This window comes from Pogoniulus pusillus, chromosome 2, assembly GCF_015220805.1.
Source record: "Pogoniulus pusillus isolate bPogPus1 chromosome 2, bPogPus1.pri, whole genome shotgun sequence".
Taxonomy (NCBI): Eukaryota; Metazoa; Chordata; class Aves; order Piciformes; family Lybiidae; genus Pogoniulus; species Pogoniulus pusillus.
The window spans coordinates 11,083,138-11,096,449 of NC_087265.1; the positions used below are offsets into that span (position 1 = coordinate 11,083,138).

Here is a 13,312-nt window from a genome sequence, read left to right on the forward strand (position 1 = left end):
GTTCTGGAAATACATACAAATGCTTTCAGATACAAGCACAGTGGGGCTTCCATTAAGTCTCAGAGCTGCAAAAACTGGGTGGTCATTTCAGGTGCAATCTTTATCATCCAAATTTGAAAACGTTGGCATACTTTAGGGAGGATAACATAACTCATCTTCGTTAATGTCTCTAGTAAAGTTAATGTCGTGCTTCAACAATATCTGCTTTACCGTGGGATTTATGATGCCATATAGTCTGCAGAATTAGGAAATAATAACTTTGATTGAAACACAAAATCTGTGCGCATCAAATGATACCAAGTGTTGTTGTATAGATGTACATCTGCAATCACAGCATACTGAAGGTCACTTCCATAAGCATTACCAGTAAGAAGGATGTTCTCTTGAAGCTTTTTATGGGATAAAAGGGGTCTTCTAAAGTGTCAGAAGTACCTTGCCACACTACCTTCCCACCTCAGCAGGAAGCCAAAAATGTAGGAGGAGCGTTAATGAATAAAGACTGTTGTGAATAATGGTTGTTGCTACTGGCCAAAGGAGCAGCTGCTTCTACCAGAAGCAGGACAGTAGAGATCATTCCAGCAGAGTAAGTTAGGCAGAGAAAATATGTAGGGCACATTGCCATGATTGCTTCTAGTTATAAAATCGGTCATTAGAGTAAAACAGTTTACCCAGTGATTTTGAAGAAGGTGGTACAGGAAGCAATCAGCAGAGAACCTGAGTGAAGAGGAAGCTGTAATGGGACAGTCAGCAACAGCTTCTGGTAGCAGTAGCACATAGCTAGGCTCAAAGGTGCAGCTTCATGCTAAAGTCCCTCCCTAAACAATACTTAATATGTCTTTTCCATATAATAAGGAAACAGTAATAACTCATATTAAGTAAAACAAACAATGGAATGCTTGTGTATTCATAATGTATTAACCTGACTAATCTCCAAGAGCTGTTTATTTCAACTGAAAAAAAGTGGAAAACAAGTAATATATATAAAAAAATTAATCAAGAAAGATGCAGGACATGTACCCTGTGGCTCTCACACAAGCCAAATACATATAAATCCCTAAAATAAAGAGGAATAGAACCCTTTCAGGTGCAGTGTGGAAAAGAATACTAGTATTGTAGCCATGACTGCTCTGCAAAGTTAGAACAAGGTGTGAAACAAAAGGCACAGGTATACATGACTGAGCCAAAGATCCTAACTGTGTACTATAACTATCTGGAAGGTCTTGGATTACATCCAAATGTTGAAGGATGACACATGGAGTTGGGTCAGCTATTTTCATAAACAGAATATAGTGTAAAATAAGATGTTTTTAATCCTTAGTCCTGCAGAAGAACCATGTAGCTTACATGTGAATCTTAATTCTCCCTCATTCAAAAAAAATCAAATTGTCAGGAGTTTTGAAGAGATAATATAGTAAGTTGAAGAGGGAAAAAATGGTGGAAATTGAATGACTGAGCAGGAAAATTCATATGAAGGCAGACAGAGCTTGTTGGACAGAGGAGGGAATATGGCTGCAGTGAAGAAGAGAGTTAGGTTTTATATCAGATACCAGGTGACTGCCATGATTGAAGAGACAGGGAAAGCAGCTTGATGCAAGCTTGGGTCCGTTTGTTGTACTTTCAGCACTTGGTTATATACCTTAACATACATGCTAAAAGATCATGCCAAATCCTAATTGGTCATTAAGACAGACCTCGTACGTTACCAACTAGATAAGCAAAGGTTAACAAACCTCAGGCTCATATTCCACATAATTGTCTGCTGCAACATTCTTAAGGTCATTTCAGCCCTCTCTTTACTTAACTCACTACTTTTCCCCTTTATACATTCTGAGCCCATGGCTCATGTTCCAGCATGTCAAGATCAAGCAACTGCACAGCACTAGAAGTCCTGCCATTCCCAACAGATGACTAGACCAAAACACCTCTGTGTTGAAGCTGGGGTGGTGTTTGAAAGCTATTTCAGTTTCTTGCTGTTTACCTAGAGTAGGGAAGGAAAGCTCAGAGAAGTGTCTGCTTTTTGAGTCACGTCACTGTGGCAGTGAAATTGAACATATTTGCCATTGGCAAGAAGAAACTTTTGTGCAGTGAATTAATGTATTTCAAGATCACGTAGCTGCTGTTTTGCAGAACCGTTTTCAAGGTCACACTCCTTAAATTGCTGTCTTTTAACTGTGTTAGATCTGTTTTGTGTGTCTTAGTGTGTTTGGGAACTGTTTGTGTACTTGCTAAATATTTTTCATATTTTCTCATGTTTGATTAAATATTTGAAAGGGATCAGTTGGTTATCTCTTTGTTTCACACCTACAGAATTCATTACTGCATCATTAAGTTTCCAGAGAAAGCAAACCAACACAACTAGATACCTAACTGGTTTCATAAAGACTTTTTCTGCCTGCAGTTTACCTGATTAGAGTCCTCATTGTATGTGTCTGAGAAAGAGATATCCCATGCCTGTGAAGGAGAAGAATGCTTTGGGGGCTTTTATAGGGTCTCTGGTGTTGAAATATCTAATTTTTATGCAACAGTCTCTCCTTGACCTTATCTTCTCCAATAGTTTGTAGCTATGGGTTTTATGTTTCTGTTCTGGACCTGGCTTGTATCTAATGCAGCCCTTTGTGTCTAGATTTGTCTATGGAGATTTACTGCAGTAGTAGCCTGAATATAAAAGCTGACCTCTGGTCTCCAGTGTATGCAGAATTTTCTATAAAAGATGTAGTGTTTCTCTTTGGTGCCTCTTGTGATACAGAGAATTCTTCTGATTAGTTATCAGATGGATTACTTCAAGTAGCTCCCAGTGAAGTGTGTTTAAAAGTTGTTCAGTTTGATATAGCTGTCTATTAAAAGTTTGGTATAAAGTTTCTTCTGCCTGAGTGGTAACATGTTGTTTATTTTCTGTGCACTACTTTATTGTTGCTTTATCCTATGAACATATACCCATGCACATCGCTTTGCCTTTGTATTCATAACAGGTGTTTTATTTATTGCACTGAGCTTATTTTTCTCATGATATATTAAGATGGTGGAGGCACCATCCCTGGAGGTGTTCAAGAAAAGACTGGATGAGGCACTTAGTGCCATGGTCTAGTTGACTGGATAGGGCTGGGTGCTAGGTTGGGCTGGATGATCTTGGAGGTCTCTTCCAACCTGGTTGATTCTATGATTCTAAGTGTTTTTGAAGGGAGCTTAAGTTATATGTTTGGATGGATCAGGCTAAATAACGATTGATTGACTTAGGGCTGTGCATAAATAACTGCATATTTAGCAAAGCAGAAATCAAAAACATGGTAAAGCTCTCCAGAATACTAAAAAGGGCAATCTGGAGAAGCTTGATGGCCTTTTTTGTCAGAATTTGATGCCATCAAGAAAACACAGCTTTATCAAATGGCAGGACTGAAGATGAGCTATTCCTATGCTGTAATGTAATTTAGATCATCATTGGGTAGAATTACCTAGTATCTTGCATACACGAAGCACAGTTTTTTGACTGTAAGGAAGTTCTGGATTCACAATTACTCTAATTTTTGGAAAAGATCTTAAGTGCTAAAAATAACAAGCAATTACTCTCTTGTACTCAGAAATAATAGGGCTTGAAAGACGAAGCTTTTACAAAAAGAGTGGGGCAAGAAGGCAAAACCAAACAAAACCAAAAAAATCAAAACAAAACACACAACCAAGAAAAAACTCTGTGAAATAAGACCTCACCTTTATAGTAAATCTATATAAAACCAAGCATGCAAACAAAACCCAGAAACTCAGTAACCAAGCATGCAAAAAACCCAGAAACAAAACAGACCAAAATCTGCTTTAATTGTTGTTAATAAATGTACCACTTCAAAAACCCTCTACCCTTCTGCTTTGTGTTTGGTTACCTTTACCTTGGTTGTCTTATTTGGAGGTTAATTTTGCCATCACCCCCATCAACATCTGTTGCTCCACAAGAATGCAAGTAACTTGCAGATTGTCGAACTAACGTAATAATTCCTTACAACTGCCTTCTCTTCACAATTTGAGCTTTGTTTCTGTTTCAAATACTGCTTTAGACAAAAGAAATACTGCAACAGAGAAGTTTTTTAATGCTACATTCTTTATCAACTACCCAGCACTAGACTCATTTTAGTAAAATGAGACATCAGCAGGACTATGCTGGACACATACCTTCCCCGACAGATGCTTTAACAGCCATTAGCAGCTGAAGGCTTCATTTACTATCTGCTCTATCAAGGTTCAAAGTACAACTACTATAAAAAAAAATAGTTTATTATCTTTCTGTAAAATATTTGCTGTGTGTTTTTATTTTTGGCATAATTAATGCCGTGGGTGCTTGGCACCCCCTCCTGGCAAAACCACTTCTATTTGCAAATGAGGAAGTAAAGGTCTCTTAGGGTACATGAGTCAAACAAGCTTAATTAATGCTAATGAAATAAGTCCTAAATAAATATATTTACTCTGCTGTTTCCATTTTCAAACTATTATGCTCTTTTGACTGGCTGAATTTTTCTATACGTAACTTAAAATCACGTATGGAAATGTCAAGGCTTTGTTTTCTTGTAATTTCAATGCTAATGAGGAAAATGGCAGTAAACCTGAGAGGAAAATGTCTGCTTTGACTTACTCTGAAAACCAGAAACAAACAAGAACTTTGTAATGTTGCGTTAACCTCAGGTGTGATTTCTTATTTAGAGTGTATGAGGAGTTCTTTACAGAGCTCCTGTACTTCAGAGTATACTCAGAGATCTTCTGCCTTGCTGAGGATGTTTCTCTGAAGAAAGGCAAGCTGTATGGTTAAGCATTGGCCACCTAGTTAAGTTTTTACTACAATTATGGCTAAATCCCTGGAAGCATTGAGTCACGTCTTCCTAAGGCAATGAGAAATTAGGGAGGCTACTAAAGCTTTTCATTTCCTCTTCCAAATATTTTGATTACAAGTGGAAACTTACTGTACCAGAGCCTCAGGATTCAAACCAGAAAATTAAAATATTTGCAGAAAAGCCACACAAAAAGACTGTTTTAACAGCAGCTTTTGATTAGCAGTTCTGTGAAAGTGGGCTCTCTGGGGTGATCTCATTGCTGTCTACAACTACCTGAAGGGACATTGTAGCCAGGTGGGGGGTGGCCTCTTCTCCCAGGCAACCAGCAATAGAACAAGGGGACACAGTCTTAAGTTGTGCTGAGGGAAGTGTAGGCTGGATGTTAGGAGGAAGTTCTTGCCAGAGAGAGTGATTGGCATTGGAATGCGCTGCCCAGGGAGGTGGTGGAGGCACTGTCACTTGAGGTCTTCAAGAAAAGCCTGGCTGAGGCACTCAGTGCCATGGTCTAGTTGACTGGCTAGGGCTGGGTGATAGGTTGTACCGGATGATCTTGGAGGTCTCTTCCAACCTAGTTGATTCTATGATTCTTTTCTGTTTAGGTGCAATGTAGTAAATGGTCAGATCCTGTTATGAAATTATGTGAAAGCCATTTACTGGCCTACTTGCAAAACCTTTCTGCTGCTGTATTTTTTATTATACAAGAACTGCTTTTTATTAGGGCCATAGTGAACACAGACAGTGTGATATTTTTCCTCCTAAGCTGCTGCTGCACATCAGATTTCCTTTTGGATTTCTCAGGCTAGCGTTGTAAAATGTAAATGTTTTTCTGCCTTTCCATCTAAATCATTTAATTCAAACTATTCTTCAAAGAAAAAAAATTAAATTACTAGTTTCTCTAAAGGCATTCTTCTGAACTGCTTTCCATTTTCAATTATTAATTTCTAGGTGCCCACTTCACTTAAATATGGATGAAGCTGGAGAAGAAGTTAAGCATTAAATGCATGCTCTCTGGTTTCAAAAGTGGTAGGCCATGCAAAAGCAGTTTCCTCCATCTCAGTAAAGGGGAATAGAGAGTGCAGGCAGCAAACACAGGCAGTTCTGGAAAATAGGGGAAAATACAATTTTACGTATCAAGGTTGAATATATTCAATAAAAGTTTTGTGAAGCTCTAGAGAGCAGGAACATTTATAAATGGAAGCAAAGCTGTCTGGAGCATAGAAGTTTCTTCACCATTTTGCTTAGCAAAATGCAGTGAAGGTGTCCTGGTATCAGAGGCAACTTAAAAATATTAACTATTGAGGATTAGATATTGCTGGCCCTTTGTTAGAATAACTACTTGGCTGTATCTCAAAGATGTGAAGAAATAATGAGAATATCATATGTTTTATAGGAGCATTATTCTTTTACTACTGTTTTTCATGTGGAACAATAAAAGGCCCAGCAGCTTTATAGTGAATAAATTGAGAAGGGAGATAAAAGATGTTTCCTTTCCCTGATTCTTATTCTATTATCACTGCTCTTGCATGCAGCTAGAATCGAATTTGAATCAGTCTGTAAGCAGTGCACATGTGTAGTGCATTTTTCTATCCAGTCACAGGTCAATAACTCTTTTGTAAACAAATCTATTGGAAATTTGATGCATCATTGTACTAGAAAGCTATTTATTTTTTTCATGTGGATTATTTGTATGTTTGTATATATAGATACATTTTCATGTAAGAAACATGAAAAAAACCCTGGACACACATATTCAATAGGGGCAATCATCAGGACTTTCCTGTGCAACAACCTGTAGTGAATGACAAAAATAACTACACATATCTCTTATCTGGACTTGGATGCTGTTCTACATGTGTATGTGGAACAAAGCATATTTGAACATTCTCACTTCTGTCTGTCATTATTATCTGCAAGTCCAATGACTCATAAAATAGGACTGCTGTGCTTGTGTGAAAATTGCATAGCTTCATATAATGCAGAAACAGGGAAGTATCCAGTGTAGGCTGGATGTTAGGAGGAAGTTCTTCCCAGCGAGAGTGATTGGCATTGGAATGGGCTGCCCAGGGAGATGGTGGAGTCACCGTCCCTGGAGGTGTTCAGGAAGGGACTGGCTGAGGCACTTAGTGCCATGGTCTAGTTGACTGGGTAGGGCTGGGTGCTAGGTTGGACTGGATGATCTTGGAGGCCTCTTCCAATCTGGCTGATTCTATGATTCTGAGTTATTCTTCAGAAGTCTAAAATCCTTTAGAATTAGCTAAGTATACAGTCAGTGTTGAACAGAGGTCAAAATCAGACTGAACCTTTTGCTAAATCAGAGTTCATAGCATACTAGGGTGGAAGGGATCTCGGGAATAAAAGTCCAGCCTTTCCTCCAAAAAGCATGGTCTGGCCAGCATGGTCCAGCACCTTGTCCAGCAGAATCTTGAAGGAGTTGCAAATATATGGGTAACAAATTTTATTATTATCTGTATTTTCATGTAATTCCAAAATCCTGCCACTAAACACTGCAGGCTTACTGATGTCCCTGGGTCATATAATCACTTTGTCATTTCATCTTTAATACCTTTAAAGTTCTCATCTCCCCTCTAGGCTCTTTCTCTCTGTTTTGGCCAGGTCTGTCATGAAAAAAAAGACATTAAATTCCATCGTCACCAGCCCTTAAATGTCCTTTCATGTGTTGTCATTTGTTGGTTTTGGGTTTTTTTCTCCCCACTGTGTTTGCCCTATAGGGTCAAAGCAGGTTTATCTCCTGCCACACTGTGTTAAAGTGACTTAGGCTTTCATGTTGACTCAGCCTGAACCATGCAGGGAAATGCAGAGAACTTATTGTGGATGTGTAATTGTGAGGCTTGACAGCTTCAAGGCCAGGCTGGCCCTGGAGAATAATGATTAAAAAGTCAGTTACTTTTGATTTGTAAGGGAAAACAAAGCACTGATTGGAAGGGAAGAAAGAAGGCTGAAAGGACCCAGCAGTCAGCCAACACTTAAAACTTTTATTTTTGTGGAAACAAAGTGATATTGGAAGTGGAAATAGTATTAATGAGGAAAAGAGAAAGCTGTGCAGATCAAAGTATTTAGAGCTGTAGAGGTTGTCTATGGTGAGTTAAAGACCTAATATACTAATAGTATGCATGTGCTTGTGTAAACCTATTACATGTTATGAGCAGAATTTGATCAGTAGGGACTAATTGTACTGGTAATACAGAAACTGTTTCAAGAACACTGTACATGACTGTTTATGGCAGATACCAGTGCATTTACAGAAATAGGAGATGTTTTGTGTGGAAAGAAGGCAAATGATTATTTTCAGGTGTTGCTTCACAGACTGAACTATCCCAATCAGAAATGCTATTATAAGAGTCAGTCAGAAAGTTCTTATTCCTGTTTCTCTCATTCCTGCTGAGGTATTCTAAAACAAATTGTCTTTCTTGCATTCTGTGCCCCATTTGTGTGAAGTGATAAATGGCTGTGGAGTCTGTACAGGTAGATGTCATCCAGTAAAATACTGGCCCTCCACAAAGACAATTGGCAACTTGAACAGTGTGCACAGTGAGAAGACAAAGGCACGTGTACCATATGACAAAGTAAGCTGGGTCAATAATAGCTGCTGCAAGAAGAAAGCTTTGTGTTAAACCCTGCTTGGATTGGGTTTCTCATGTAGAGGATACTCCAAGGCATCCTGGTCTACTTCATCGCTTGAGTAATTTATGAAGTTCTCCAAGACCTTCTAATACTGTAAGGATAGGAGAAAATTTTCAGGTTTAATTCTGTTGAGTTTTTTTTACTTTGGCTTTGCTTTTAGGTTGCTACTTTCTTATATTTTGACAAAGAAAACAGAGAAAACTTCTCTGGCATCCAGTCTGAACAGTTATCTTAGCTATTTCCTGGTCTCCCAATGCTGTCTTTTTTCTTCTGGAGTAACTGGGTTGAAAACTTTTCATTGTAGCTTCTGTCATAGGCTGATCAGTCTGGGTGTAACCATGTTCTTGGTATGAGTGTGAGATGAACTTTTGATGTACTAGTGGACAGCTCAAAAGGTTTTATAGTAAGGGCAGATTATGATTTTGTTGTAAATCTGTAGGGATGAGTCAGGAATGTAAGTGTGGCATTTCTGTCCATGCTTTTCCATGCTGATTCATTAGTCAGAAGCTACCACTAAATGTGAGAAACAAGAAGTGTGAGTTCCTGTTTATAGATAAGCCTGTCATACACCTCATAGACAGAGACCAAAGAGCTGAGCAGTCCAATCCCTTTAAGACATTTGCACAGTGCTGCAACAAGCTGTCTACAACTACCTTGCTGTCTACAACTACCTTTGCTGTCTACAACTACCTGAAGGGAGGTTGTAGCCAGGTGGGGGTTGGTCTCTTCTCCCAGGCAACCAGCAACAGAACAAGGGGACACAGCCTCAAGTTGTGCCAGGGGAAGTCTAGGCTGGATGTTAGGAGGAAGTTCTTGCCAGAGAGAGTGATTGGCATTGGAATGGGCTGCCCAGGGAGGTGGTGGAGGCACCATCACTGGAGGTGTTGAAGCAAAGCCTGGCTGAGGCACTTAGTGCCATGGTCTAGTTGACTGGCTAGGGCTGGGTGCTAGGTTGGACTGAATGATCTTGGAGGTCTCTTCCAACCTTGTTGATTCTATGATTCTATAAGCATAATGCTCCAGGCAGCTCCATGGGCAAAGCAGTAGCTCTAGGCTATCAGCCTGGGGACAAGGCAGTTTTACTGTAATCTTCTGTGCAGTCACAAAGATTTATTAAGTGGCTTTTTGTGTAGGTCATAGTTCAGATATTACATATGATTTTGTTTATATAACATAGAGCACAACGTTTGCACTCATGAGTTAAGCTGTCACGGGATTAGGCAGGGTGTGAGTTGAGTGAACATCATGATCCAATATCACTGGAAAGGCAACACAATTAATGTGTGTCTGAACAAAAGAGGGCAATGCTTGCTCACTTTAATTGGAAATCAAGGACATATACATCACAGTTATCATCAAGTTGCTGATACTCTGTGAGTTCATGGCCTGGTTTAGTTCATGCCATTAGTAACGAATCTTATAGTTGTATCATGAGTATACCCTTGCTGTTGTTTACAGTAGATTTATAAACTGTCTGAATAGCAATTAAATATAATAGCCTTGTAGACTGTTTGCAGTTGTTCAGAAACAACTGTGCTAGCACATTGCTGCGATGCAGTGGCATTAGTCTAGATGGTGGAAAGGTGGTGCTTCAGTATTCTGTTGGTGCTATGTATGGCAGCTTGATAACTGCAGAAATAAAATGAACATGTTGTAACTGACAGAAAAAAAGGTGGTATATGACACCAGGATGTATGTGTTTTGAGGCCTTGAAGCTGATCAACAGCTACTTCCTGTCTTTCCTAATTGCAACATAATCAAAATGTTTGAAAGCTTCCTCTAAGAATATTCCTGTGAAGGTCAGTCACAATATTTAGAAAATTGGTATCTTTAAGAATGAGTATAGTTATTATTGCTTACAATTACAGTAATTCTGTTACTATCTATTATTTGGTTTCTGACTCATTTGCAATGTGCCTGGTGATTTCGAAACACAGATCAAATAAGGGTGGATTTTTGTCTCCTGCCATAGCTTGCTTAGCTGCCTGATGATACATGCTGTGTCCAGGAACTGCATAATGTAGTTGTCTGTGGTGTACACTGAACTATGGGCAAGAGCTGACACCAGTCAGAGCCAAATAGCTCTGAACATTTTATACCACTGTAGACTGACTTGCAAAAGAAGAAAACGTCCGGAGATCAGAGCCATCCTGCACAACTGGAGACTTGCAAAGCAGCTCTATTGCAAACTGTACCAGACATCTTAGCCTGCAGTTCCTCTTCTTGGGAGCTCAGTGTCTAGATAGGCTACAGATATAATCACAGAATCACAGAATTAACCAGGTTGGAAAGGACCTCTAGGATCATTGAGTCCAACCTATCACCTAGCCATTATAATTAACTAACCCGTGGCACTAAGTGCCTCATCCAGCCTCCTCTTAAACACCTCCAGGATTGGGGACTCCGCTACCATCCTGGGCAGCCCATTCCAATGCCAATCACTCTTTCTGTGAAGGTCTCCTTGGAGCTTTCTCTTACAGTATCTAAGAACTAATCAACTTCAGTATCGAATACTTCAAGCAGTGTGAATTGCTCAGTCACTGAGCTGCAGAATAAAGAAGCGTTTTAGTATTAACAAAGCTCAGCTTTGTTATGTAGGGGAAAAGGATATAACATAAAGCTGCTTTGCAACACAATTCCATAAAACTTTCCATGAAACTGTCATCTCTTAACGTACATCATCTGAATAGACAATTTGTGAGACAGAGGGGGAAAAAAAGGATTTTTTAAATAATCTGTGTAACTGTACTGATAAAGTCACTAATGAATATTATAACCATCCAGAAGTCATGTTTCTAGAAGCTTTATAAGCCACTTTCCTGTGTATTGTATCATCCATACTGTAGCGATTCTCTTTGATTCTGAAGATAACTGCAGGACCTGTAAGAAAGGCATGAGCAGAATAATCAGTTCCACCAATGTTATCACAGTATCATCAGGGTTGGAAGAGACCTCACAGATCATCAAGTCCAACCCTTTACCACAGAGCTCAAGGCTAGACCATGGCACCAAGTGCCACGTCCAACCTTGCCTTGAACAGCCCCAGGGATGGCAACTCCACCACCTCCCCGGGCAGCCCATTCCTGTGTCCAATGACTCTCTCAGTGAAGAACTTTCTCCTCACCTCCAGCCTAAATCTCCCCTGGCGCAGCCTGAGGTTGTGTCCTCTTGTTCTGGTGCTGGCCACCTGAGAGAAGAGAGCAACCTCCTCCTGGCTACAACCACCCCTCAGGTAGTTGTAGACAGCAATAAGGTCACCCCTGAGCCTCCTCTTCTCCAGGCTAAACAATCCATGCATCTGGTTTGGGTAGTAGTTTGCCATCTTGCATTTTACTTGCCTCTCAATGTGTTACTCAGTTCATTACAAAGGAGCTTCTTCAAAAACCTATTACCATGAGCAGGAGTGGTAGATACTCACCCTTTGCCTTTCTACTTTTCCCACATGTGCAAAATACCCCCTAGAAATCTGGTTTGTCCATGTGGTTTCTGTCTACAACAGATCTCACTTGCACATGTATGGCCCAGTAAATCAACACCTAACTTGGAAACACCCATGTATAAGTGCATTGTCACAGAAGAGTGGTGCTGTATGCATCTTCCTTACCCTGTGTGGAGCAATTTGAATGACCCTTTCCCCAGTACTTTGTTCAGTAGTTGTGTTGAACATGGTTGCTGAGTCTCAAGCTGTGGAAAGAAACACACCAAACGGCATCACATCACTGCTTTGTCACAGGACACAGGAATAGCCACTTCTTTCCTGCAACCAAATACAGACCTGAAGGGTTTCTGTGATTCACTACAGCATGTGCTCTTCTGGCCATAGAGGAGCTTTGATACAAATCAGGAGGTTTGGATTGCCATCTTGGAATTTCTGACTGGGTGTGATAAACAGCTATTTCTACATAACGCTGTGTGTTCACTTCTTCTGGATGATGTTAGAAAGTCTTTTCTTCCCTAAAATGAGCTTTTGGTTTTGTTGTTCTGTGAGGGGAAAAAGGAAAATAGCAGCTATACTGCTGTGCTGACAGGCAACCACCTTGTTCTTCACTGGGAAGAACTTCAGTGCTTCAATTAAATGAGATTTTGGCAGGGGAAAAGGCATAAAAGCATACTCATCTTCTGTAGCAGTGTGCATAATAATGGTCTGGCAAAGTCAATTAAAGTCAGTAAATCCCAGGAGTATAGTAAGTGGAGTCAGAGATGACAAGAAAATATTTGTTCACTTCAGACTTGTAGAAGAGAACAGACATTACATGTGACTGTCATTAACATCATCAGTGGCTCTATTAGAAAAAATACCTCTGTCAGATCTTTAGAGAATGCTGGATATTGATAGAGAAGATGGCAAGACAGGTGTGTAGTGTAATGGTAATACATTGACAAACACTCTGGCTGATTTGCAGTGTCTTTTTAATTGGTGAAAAGTAGCTGTTTGTATAGTTCTTTCCAAGCTGTGAACCAGCAAGTGGTAACAAATACGTTAAATAATTAAATGAAAGCCAAACTTGTTATCTTGACAGCAGGTGTAGAAGAAAATGAAACAGGGGTTTCATTTCAACTTATTCCTATAACCCAAAGTTAGTTCAGATATTATTTACTAATCAAAGTGCACAAATATCTTCATTTACCATAAGTGGGCCTAAAACAGAAGGAGGAATTGAAACCATTGGTTTTTTTTTCCTAAAAAGCAGTTTTAAGTTATTTTAAAATAACTTATTTAAGATGTATTGTATTTAAGATGCTATTTATTTATTTAAGATCACTTGTTGGTGCTGAACTTAGTATGTGAAACAGCATGCTGTTCAGGAAACAAAATCATAGAATCAACCAGGTTGGAAGAGACCCCCAAGATCATCCAGTCC

General features: G+C 39.5%; 1 protein-coding gene across 5 annotated transcripts in view; it reads left to right on the forward strand.

The window, feature by feature from the left end:
- The window catches only part of DPP10 (dipeptidyl peptidase like 10), a 665,816-nt gene that overhangs the window by 576,619 nt on the left and 75,885 nt on the right, over window positions 1-13,312 (forward strand). The window lies entirely within an intron of this gene.